Source organism: Oncorhynchus masou, unplaced genomic scaffold (genome assembly GCF_036934945.1).
Source record: "Oncorhynchus masou masou isolate Uvic2021 unplaced genomic scaffold, UVic_Omas_1.1 unplaced_scaffold_4130, whole genome shotgun sequence".
Taxonomy (NCBI): domain Eukaryota; kingdom Metazoa; phylum Chordata; class Actinopteri; order Salmoniformes; family Salmonidae; genus Oncorhynchus; species Oncorhynchus masou.
In genome coordinates, this window is record NW_027010528.1 from 15,829 (window position 1) to 27,606 (window position 11,778).

At 48.9% G+C, this 11,778-nt stretch overlaps 1 pseudogene; it reads left to right on the forward strand.

Moving 5' to 3' along the window:
- Positions 1-1,882: 1,882 nt before the first annotated feature.
- Positions 1,883-5,521, forward strand: LOC135534907 (RNA demethylase ALKBH5-like; annotated as a pseudogene).
- The last annotated feature ends 6,257 nt before the right edge of the window (positions 5,522-11,778 follow it).

The following is an 11,778-nucleotide window of genomic DNA, read 5'->3' on the forward strand; positions in this document are numbered from 1 at the left end:
CACATAAACTACTGCAGCATAAAACCTGGAGGCTGAGACAGATCTTAGCATTCATAACAATGGTTATAAAACTGTACCACATAAACTACTGCAGCATAGATACTGGAGGCTGAGACAGATCTTAGCATTCATAACAATGGTAATAAAACTACCACATAAACTACTGCAGCATAAATACTGGAGACTGAGACAGATCTTAGCATTCATAACAACGGTTATAAAACTGTACCACATAAACTACTGCAGCATAAATACTGGAGACTGAGACAGATCTTAGCATTCATAACAATGGTAATAAAACTACCACATAAACTACTGCAGCATAAATACTGGAGGCTGAGACAGATCTTAGCATTCATAACAACGGTTATAAAACTACCACATAAACTACTGCAGCATAAATACTGGAGGCTGAGACAGATCTCTGCATTCATAACAATGGTAATAAAACTGTACCACATAAACTACTGCAGCATAGATACTGGAGGCTGAGACAGATCTTAGCATTCATAACAATGGTTATAAAACTACCACATAAACTACTGCAGCATAAATACTGGAGGCTGAGACAGATCTTAGCATTCATAACAATGGTTATACAACTGTACCACATAAACGGAATGTAAAAACAACAGGATAAAATAGATGCTGTGATGGCAGCAGCAGAGATGTATTTGGAGTATATGAAATGTTGACTTCAGAAGAGTTAGTGTGTTGAGGTGGGGGGTGTCCGTCCTCTCAGACCGTTGGCATGGTGAAAGGAGCAGATAGGGGTCAAAGTGTGGGAATGGGGTAAGTGGCTTTTTAAAAATGAGTGTAGACGGTGATGTCAAGGGGCTCTATTTAATTTATTTCTTAGAGGAACAAGACTAATGAAGAGAATTGAATGTAGACCTTTTTGCCTCTTTTCACCTCCCTTATCTCGCCTCACTTGCTCACATCGTATATAGACTTATTTTTCTACTGTATTATTGACTGTATGTTTTGTTTTACTCCATGTGTAACTCTGTTGTTGAACCGCTTTGCCTTTATCATTTACATTACATTTAAGTCTTTAGACGCTCTTATCCAGAGCGACTTACAAATTGGAATTCACTTTAGGGTCGCAGTTGTAAATGAGAATTTGTTCTGGTTAAATAAAGTGAAATAAAATAAATAAAATAAAAGACCGACCACGTCGGTGAACTGCCCTCTCACTCCAGTCCAGTAGGTGGCGGTGTATAAAACCACACCGAACAGTTGGATGCGATCCGCCAAGAAGAAAGTCCCCGAGTCTGTAGTTGGTTCAACCCTGGGTCAGAGGAATGAGAAATGCGTGGTGCTCAGAACTAGAGGTGTTGTTTTGTTTTTTAACGAGTTTTACTTATATAATAACGATTTAAAAATAAAATAAAAAGCTTCCGTTAAAAATCATATGGACAAGACAAGACAAGACCGTAAGAACATAATTATTATTTTTTTTTTTACCGATTTTGCCTCGTCACTTGAAATACCGTTTTAGTACTTCCGACACTGTTGCTGAACGGGTTGCATAACCAGTTAGCCATGCTAACTATCTAGCCTGTATTCACATGAAAATAGTCCAATAACAGGACAGGAATAACGCAACGACTAAACTAATAGACGCAGATTCATTCCGTGTCATTTAACTCGTAAAAATAGTATAAATTTACTACTTGAATCGTCGACTTTTTTTTGGTTGGAAAACAACCCATGTTTTAAGTGAGCTAAGTTGTTAGCATCACAACATAACTACCGTGAGGACGGTCACCGGGAGCCTCCTGGTCCCCGCGTCTACAGACGGACAATTATGGAAGTGAAATAACAATATAATATAACCAACTCCTACATTTTATATTGTTCATTATATATAAAATAAAACATGTCAGCCAGTGGTTTCTCCTGACCTGCGGGAAAAGCTGAAGTCCATGACCGGGACAATTACAAAAACAGAGTTACGATAAGGACGACAGTTACAAAAATAGGAAAGTTAAAGTTACCGACGGAGGTAGTAGTAACGGGAACGGCCGGAAGCGGAAGCACCGAGATTCCTCCGAGGATGAGGTCGAGCCTAGGAGTCCCGTGAGCAGGCGATGCACCCGGACCTGTTGCTGATACCTGAACTTCTATTTCAACCAAACTGTGCCATCATTCAATATTTCTGCCTTTTCCCCCACTTTCTCTCTCCCTCCATCTCTCTCTCTCCCTTTCCATCTCTCTCCCTTTCCATCTCTCTCCCTTTCCATTTCTCTCTCTCTCCATTTCTCTCTCCCTCCATTTCTCTCTCCCTTCATTTCTCTCTCCCTCCATTTCTCTCTCCCTTCATTTCTCTCTCCCTCCATTTCTCTCTCCCTTCATTTCTCTCTCTCCCTCCATTTCTCTCCCTCCATTTCTCTCTCTCCCTCCATTTCTCTCTCTCCCTCCATTTCTCTCTCTCCCTCCATTTCTCTCTCTCCCACCATCTCTCTCTCTCCCTCCATCTCTCTCTCTCTCCCTCCATCTCTCTCTCCCTCCATCTCTCTCCATCACTCTCTCTCTCTCCTTCCATCTCCCTCCAGGAGGCGAGGCGTGTCCAGAGTGGCATTGTTCAGGTAGAGGTCTTCTCTAAAGAGGACTGTGATGTCATTGAGGGCAAGATAAATGAGGTGGTTGGCAACGGAGAAGCGCGGGGCTTACTGGACCACACCTGACTGGGCACCATACGGAATAAATATTTCTTTGGAGAAAGAGGTCACGCACCTGCCACCTCTCCTCCTCCTCTGCCTCACTCCCCTCCATCTTCCTCTCTGTCTCTACACTCCTATCTTTCTTCCTCACCTCTCTTTCTGCTTTCCTTGTCTCCTCAAACCCTCTTCCTCCTCTCAAGTATTCCCAAAACTCCTTCCTCCTCTGTTGCCCTAAACCCCCTTCTCCTTGTTGTCCCCTAAACCTCTCCTTCCCTCTCCCTCTCTGGAACTCCCTCTTCTTCCTTCCTCTCTGTCTCTAAACCCCTCTCTTCCTTCCTCTCTCTCTCTAAGCCCCTCTCTTCCTTCCTCTCTCTGTCTCTAAACCTCTTCTTCCCTCTCTCTGTCTCTAAACCCCTCTCTTCCTTCTCTCTCTGTCTCTAAACCCCTCCTTCCTTCTCTCTCTGTCTCTATAAACCCCTCTCTTCCTTCCTCTCGTCTGTCTCTAAACCCCTCTCTTCCTTCTCTCTCTCTAAACCTCTCTTCCTTCCTCTCTCTGTCTCCTAAACCCTCTCTTCCTTCCTCTCTCTGTCTCTCTAAACCCTCTCTTCCTTCCCTCTCTCTCTGTCTCTAAACCCCTCTCTTCCTTCCTCTCTCTGTCTCCAAACCCCTCTCTTCCTTCCTCTCTCTGTCTCTAAACCCCTCTCTTCCTTCCTCTCTCTGTCTCTAAACCCTCTCTTCCTTCCTCTCTCTGTCTCTAAACCCCTCTCCCTTCCTCTCTCTGTCTCAAACCCCTCTCTTCCTTCCTCTCTCTCTCTAAACCCTCTCTTCCTTTCTCTCTGTCTCTAAACCCCTCTCTTCCTTCCTCTCTCTGTCTCTAAACCCTCTCTTCCTTCCTCTCTGTCTCTAAGCCCCTCTCTTCCTTCCCCTCTCTGTCTCTAAACCCCTCTTCCTTCCCTCTCTGTCTCTAAACCCCTCTTCCTTCCTTCCTCTCTGTCTCTAAACCCTCTCTCTTCCTTCCCCTCTCTCTCAAACCCCTCTCTTCCTTCCTCTCTCTGTCTCCAAACCCCCTCTTCCTTCTCTCTCTGTCTCAAACCCCTCTCTTCCTTCCTCTCTCTGTCTCTAAACCCCTCTCTTCCTTCCTGTCTCTAAGCCCCTCTTTCTTCCTCTCTGTCTCTAAACCCCTCTCTTCCTTCCTCTCTCTTTCTCTAAACCCTCTCTTCCTCTCTCTTTCACCTCGTCTGCCTTCCAGGGCTATACACACGGGCCCAGCTAAGAAGAGGACCAGGTCAGGAGACATTGTACCCTAAAGGAGGTGGACGACATCCCGACCTGGGTTCACGACCTCGTCATCACTAAACTGGTCGCCAGCGGGGTCGTACCTGAAGGTAATAACTTTTAACCTCTAACATCCTGCTCAAGCTACTCAACCCCTGTCTCCAGGACTCAACATGCTCCAGCCCACTTCCTGTTGAAAGCCTGTTGTTGTTTGTTGTTGTTGTCCTGTAGGTTTTGTGAACTCAGGTGATCAACGACTACCAACCAGGCGGCTGCATCGTGTGCATGGCCGGACCCGCCCCACATCTTCGCCCCCATTGTCGTATCCATGTCCTTCTTCTCAGACTCGGCCCTCTGCTTCGGCTGCCGCTTCAGTTTAAACCAATCAGAGTGTCCGAGCCCGCCCTGAGCTTCCTGTCAGGAGAGGAAGTGTTACTGTCCTCAGGTAAGCGAGGGAGGTGGAGAGAGAGAGTGTGAGAGGAGGTGTGATGTCATAGTGTTCTCTCTCCTCTCAGTGGCTACGCGGCTGACGACATCACCCACTGTATCCGCCCCCAGGACATCAAGGAGAGACGAGGCGTCATCATCCTCCAGGAAGTATGTCTGCTCACCATGACAACCAGGAGTTAGCAGGTTGACTGTGGCGTCAGGCTATTGCATTAACTCCTCTCTCTCTCTGTGTGTGTGTGTGTCTATGGTGTGGTATGGGTGTGTGTGCAGGACAGAGACCAGATGCTCCCTCGTGTAGACCAGAGCCCCTCCCCTAAACCCTCCCCCTGAGACACGCCCCTCTGAAGGCCAAACGCTCTCACCGCCGCAGACGCTGCACCGGCACACAGGGACGCTGCACAGACAGGTACTCACACACAGGACCAGAGCCCTCCCCTCTAACTCCTCCAATCACACACAGGACCCAGAAAGTCCTCCCCTAACTCCTCCAATCACACAGGACCAGAGCCCCTCCCCTAACTCCTCCAATCACACACAGGACCAGAGCCCCCTCCCCTAACTCCTCAATCACACACAGGACCAGAGCCCTCCCCTAACTCCTCCAATCACACAGGACCAGAGCCCCTCCCTAACTCCTCCAATCACACACAGGACAGGACTACATGAGCCAGAGCCTCCCCTAACTCCTCCTACCTGAGATCACACACACAGGACCAGAGCCCTAACTCCTCCTGCCAACACCAGGACCCCAGAGCCCTCCCCTCCAATCACACACAGGACCAGAGCCCTCCCCCTAACTCCTACCTGAGATACAGGTCTAGAGCGCCTCCCTAACTCCTCCTACCTGAGATACAGGACTAGGGGTAGCCCCTCCCATAACTCCCTCCTACCTGAGATACAGGACCAGAGCCCCTCCCCTAACTCCTCCTACCTGAGATACAGGACTAGAGCCCCTCCCCCTAACTCTTCTTCTCTCTGTCAGACCGAGGGTTCTGGAGATGGATAAGGAGGAGAATCGTCACTCCTCCTCTTCGTCCCGCCTTCATCGCCGTAGCAACAGCTCCGAGAACTACTGGAGGCGGGCCAAGACGGCCGACGTGTCACGCAAGGTCAAGATGCGGCGTCACTGAACACCGGACTGGATGGGCTCCAGAGAGAGAGAGAGAGTGTGTGTGTGTGAGTGAGGGCGTTGGATCGTCAGTCTGTTAAACCCCCCTGCATGCTCGGGTGGATGGAACACGCCACGAGGCTGTCAGCCAATCAGGACTGGCCTGAGGGACAGGGGGCGGGGTTACAGTAAAGACAATAGGAAGTTCTGTTGTTGCTACAATGCCCCCTGTTGCTACGCTGCCCCCCCATGTCCTTGTAAACAGTGTTTCTGTAGGAACTAACTCCTCCGTGGTTCATTGGACAGAGACCCTATGGGGGAGATGAATGGTGTTTCTGTAGGAACTAACTCCTCCGTGGTTCATTGGACAGAGCCCTATGGGGGAGATGAATGGTGTTTCTGCAGTCCCAACTCCTCCGTGGTTCATTGGACCCAGAGACCCTATAGGGGAGAATGAATGGTGTTTCTGCAGAACCAACTCCTCCGTGGTTCATTGGACAGAGAGACCCTATGGGAGATGAATGGTGTTTCTGTAGGAACTAACTCCTCCGGTGGTTCATTGGACAGAGACCCTATGGGGAGATGGATGGGTGTTTCTGTAGGAACTAACTCCTCCGTGGTTCATTGGACAGAGACCCTATGGAGATGAATGGTGTTTCTGTAGGAACTAACTCCTCCAAGTGGTTCATTGGACAGAGACCTATGGGGAGATGAATGGTGTTTCTGTAGGAACTAACTCCTCCGTGGTTCATTGGACAGAGACCCTATGGGAGATGAATGGTGTTTCTGTAGGAACTAACTCCTCCGTGGTTCATTCGACAGAGACCCACAAAGAACAGGGGAGCCTGTGTTAACCTCAGATCTTATTCTTCTGTAGGAACTAACTCCTCCGTGGTTCAGTGGACAGAGACCCTATGGGGAGATGGATGGTGTCATTAAGGTGATGTTAACTGACTGATATTATCAGAGAACCACAACAACACCTCCCAGCCTGTGTTAACCTCAGAATCTTATTCTTAGGAATTTATCCCAAACCCCTCCGTTCATTTCCCCAGTGGGAATGGCTGAACGAACCAGTAGGACTGGCTGGGCAGACCAGTAGGAATTGGCTGAACTGGAACCAGTAGGAATGGCTGAACGAACCAGTAGGAATGGTTGAACGAACCAGTAGGACTGGCTGAACGAACCAGCAGGACTGGCTGAACTAACCAGTAGGAATGGCTGAACGAACCAGTAGGAATGGTTGAACGAACCCAGTAGGGCTGGCTGAACGAACCAGTAGGACTGGCTGGGCAGACCAGTAGGACTGGCTGAACCAACCAGTAGGACTGGCTGAACCAACCAGAGGAATGGTTGAATTTCCAGGTTTTGTTGAACAACCAGTGGCCAATTTGTCCGTTAGTATCTGTTCCTGGGTCAGTGATCTACCCTGTCACCCTGAACCATTATAGGGTTTGGTAGTATCTGTTCCTGGGTCAGTGATCTACCCTGAACCATTATAGGGAGGTAGTATCTGTTCCTGGGTCAGTGACCCTGTCACCCTGAACCATTATAGGGAGTAGTATCTGTTCCTGGGTCAGTGATCTACCCCTGTCACCCTGAACCATTATAGGAGGTAGTATCTGTTCCTGGATCAGTGTTTTCCTAAAACCTCTGGTAGGGAGGTTCCCCTGCTAACCGGGCCTGTATCCATGTACCTGATAATCATAGACAGGTCGGGGGCCTCCGTCTGCCTGGGGGGCCCGATCTGCCTGGGGGCCCTCCCGTCTGCCTGGGGGGGAACCGTCTGCCTAGGAGGTAGCCCTCCGTCTGCCTGGATCAGTGTTTTCCATAGCCTGGGGGGGACCCTCCGTCTGCCAAATCCCCACTGTATCCGGGGGGCCCTAATCTGCCTGGGGGCCCCGTCTGCCTGGGGGGGCCCTCCCGTCTGCCTGGGGGGCCTCCGTCTGCCTGAGGGGGGCCTCCGTCTCTGCCTGGGGGGACCTACAGTAATGACGCCTGGACCAGATTACATCTTCCTCTAGTTTCTCTAAGCCCGTCCTGCATGTTACGTTGTTTACTACAGGACTTGTTGTTGCAGTCACCTCTTTTACTTCTACATCTTTACCTTGACTTTTCCCCATTGGTTGATTGTTTGTTATTTTATTGTTAGTTTGGCTGAAGGACGGGCGAGGGTAGGGGCGGGGGCTCGTTCTCTTTGTGGACAGATGCACCTAACATAAATGGCATAAGTAGCAGTCTGTCCACAGACTGTTGGTTCCGCGATGCTTTTATTTCCGCTGATCAATTAGACAAATCACCAATTCTCAGGTGCTGATTTGGCCCGTAGACTTAATGAAACGTTTCATTCAGAGGGGTGGGAGGAGTGCGTCAGTACGTTTCAAACCCCCTCCTCCCTCCAGAACTCTTAATTGTGGTTACAGCTGAACACCAGTCCAGGGGCCACGTTCAGTCGCCGAACGTGAAACGTTGTGAAACGTGAGCGGCTAGAAATGTCACGGATAGAGCCGACCACAGTTCCTTATTCTCTCGTCTGTCAGAGAGGCGTGTTTCTTTCTACATAGCATATTTCTACCTGAACGTTTTTCCAAGCGGTCGTCCCGCTGTAACCGTGGTAACGTGTCAACACCCCACCCCCCTTTCACCGGTCCGACCCGGCCAGTCAAACGTTCTGTTGCATATTCTAGAAAACATATATCTATGCTATATCCCTTTATTGTTCAGCTCAACGGCATCCTGTTCCCCTATCCTGTTCCCTAGGTAACACTACTACTGGCCAGAGGGTCAGCCACCATCCTGTTCCCTAGGTAACACTACTACTGGCCAGAGGGTCAGCCACCATCCTGTTTCCTAGGTACTACTACTGGCCAGAGGGTCAGCCACCATCCTGTTCCCTAGAGTAACACTACTACTGGCCAGAGGGTCAGCCACCATCCTGTTCCTAGGTAACACTACTACGGGCCAGAGGGTCAGCCACCATCCTGTTCCCTAGGTAACACTACTACTGGCCAGAGGGTCAGCCACCATCCTGTTCCCCAGGGTAACTACTACTGGCCAGAGGGTCAGCCACCATCCTGTTCCCTAGGTAACACTACTACTGGCCAGAGGGTCAGCCACCATCCTGTTCCCTAGGTAACACCAGGTACTACTAGGCCAGAGGGTCAGCCACCATCCTGTTCCCTAGGTAACACTACTACTGGCCAGAGGGTCAGGCCACCATCCTGTTCCTAGGTAACACTACTACTAGCCAGAGGGTCAGCCACCATCCTGTTCCCTAGGTAACACTACTACTGGCCAGAGGGTCAGCCACCATCCTGTTCCCTAGGTAACACTACTACTGGCCAGAGGGTCAGCCACCATCCTGTTCCTAGGTAACACTACTACTGGCCAGAGGGTCCAGGCCACCATCCCCTGTTCCCTAGGTAACACTACTACGTGGCCAGAGGGTCAGCCACCATCCTGTTCCCTAGGTAACACTACTACTGGCCCAGAGGGTCAGCCACCATCCTGTTCCCTAGGTAACACTACTACTGGCCAGAGGAGTCAGCCGCCATCCTGTTCCTAGGTAAACACTACTACTGGCCAGAGGGTCAGCCACCATCCCTGTTCCCTAGGTAACACTACTACTGGCCAGAGGGTCAGCCACCATCCTGGGTCCCATGGCCAGGAGGTATCAGCCACCATCCTGTTCCCTAGGTAACACTACTACTGGCCAGAGGGTCAGCCACACCTAATTAACTAAACCTAAAACATAATAGGGTGGCTAAAGTAGTGCACTATAATAGGGAACAGGGAGCCGTTCGGGAGTGGGCTAACTTCTTAGTTTTGTGTCTGTTCAGATGCCATGATGATGATATGACATGTATGTAACATTGTTTGTAATAAGATGTACAGTTTAAAGACATTTATGAACAGAGCTGACTGACTGGCTGGTTTACTGCCTGTTACACAGAGGAACTGTGGACTGTATAACATGTCCTATGGGTACACTGTTCCCTGTGCTGTGCACTTTGCTAGACCGGGGTAGCCCAATGGGTCCCTGGTCAAACCTAGTTCACTACAGGGAAGCCATTTGGGATGCAGATAGTGTGGGGGGTTTGTTCAATGAAGCCCTGTTGTAAACCGGCTATTCGACTGACAGGGTTTATGTATAAAGAACTGTGGACTGATACATAATAGCAATGATCTGTTTAGGTTTTAGTTTAAACTGTAAAAAAAGAACTCTTCCACAAAAATGCTTCCGTTTTAAAATAATATCTTCCTAAACTGTTTCTCTTCTTATTGGCCTGAGTGGTTGAAATTTTCTACTCCTGGGAGAGGGGGACAGGACCAGAGTGGGACAGGACAGAGTGGGACCAGAGTTAGTGGTTGTAAATTTCTACTCCTCCTGGGAGAGGTGGGACAGGACCAGAGTGGGACAGGACCAGAGTGACAGGTCGAGGTTGTAAGTGACATCCGAGTGACAGGCCCAGGTGAGGCCCAGAGTGACAGGCCCAGAGAGTGGGACAAGCACAGAGAGTGCAGGACAAAAGGGTCAACTCCGCTCCATCATTCAGGACAGGGCTCAGTGGGACAGGAACACTAATATTGACAATAATGATTTACTGATCTCCTCTCTGGTGCCACAAGGGGACTTGGCCTTAAATGCACATGGAGGTCGAACATGAATGACATGCATGTCAATCTCTCCCTGGCTCAAAGTAGAGCAGGGTTGACTTCATCACTACTTGTTTTTGCCCAGAGATATGCTGACATGCAATGCACTGAGCTGTCTGGACAACTACTGGCACACAGCTCAGACAGGCTCCATCAATTCATTGGTCAGAGGGCTCACAGTCCCCCAAGTCCAAGAGCAGACTATGGGAGGTGCACAGTACTACATAGAGTGCCACAAACATGGAACTCTGGCCACAGTACTACATAGAGCCATGACTACATGGAACTCTCCTGGCTCAAAGTTACTAGTTCATTCTGTCCACTACTTGTTTTTGAGCCATGACTACATGGAACTCTATTCCACAGTACTACATAGAGCCTGTCATGAACTCTTTCACAGTACTACAGCTAGAGACATGACTGCAAGACTCTATTCCACAGTAGTACATAGAGCCATGACTACATGGAACTCTATTCCACAGTACTACATAGAGCCAGACACATGGAACTCCTATTCCACAGTACTACATAGAGCCATGACTACATGGAACTCTATTCCACAGTACTACATAGAGCCATGACTACATGAACTCTATTCCACAGTACTACATAGAAACATGACTACATGGAACTCTATTCCACAGTACTACATAGAGCCATGACTACATGGAACTCTATTCCACAGTACTACATAGAGCCATGACCACATGGAACTCTATTCCACAGTATTAGCCATGCATGAACTCTTCCATGACTGAAGCCATGACTACATGGAACTCTATTCCACAGTACTACATAGAGCCATGACAACATGATCCGCGGCTCATGGAACTCTGTTCCACAGTACTACATGGAAGCCATGACTACATGGAACTCTATTCCACAGTACTACATAGATCCATGACTACATGGAACTCTATTCCACATCAGGTAATACTACGGACTGTGAATGAAAAAACAGACACATGAGCCAACACACACGTACTTAGAGCCATGCATGGAACTCTGTTTTTGTGTTGGTAGATATGTGAAGAACTCTGTTCCACAGTACTACATAGATCCGCGGCTTGAGGTAATAACGGACTCAACCTTTGCGGCATGGATTTTTGTGTTGTGAATATGCTCAATAGTAAATGTACTTGGAATGAATTTTACTTGTTTTATATAACTGCCTTCATTTTACTGGACCCAGCTAGCTGCAGGAACTAAGTAGGGATCCATAATAAACCCCAGGAAGAGGAGCTGCTGCCTTGGCAGGAACTAATGGGGGTCCATAATAAACCCCAGGAAGAGTAGCTGCTGCAGGAACTAATGGGGATCCATAATAAACCCAGGAAGAGCTAGCTAGGGCTTTGGGAAAATGGCTGCTGCCCAGCAGGAACAATGGGGATCCATAATAAAGCCCCAGGAAGAGTAGCTGCTGCTGGCAGGAACTAATAGGGATCATAATAAACCCCAGGAAGAGGAGCTGCCTTGGCAGGAACTAGTAGGGATCCGCAATAAACCACAGGAAGAAGCGCTGCTGGCAGGAACTAATGGGGATCCATAATAAACCACAGGAAGAGGAGCTGCTTTGGCAGGAACTAATGGGGATCATGTAAACCCCAGGAAGGAGGGCTGCCT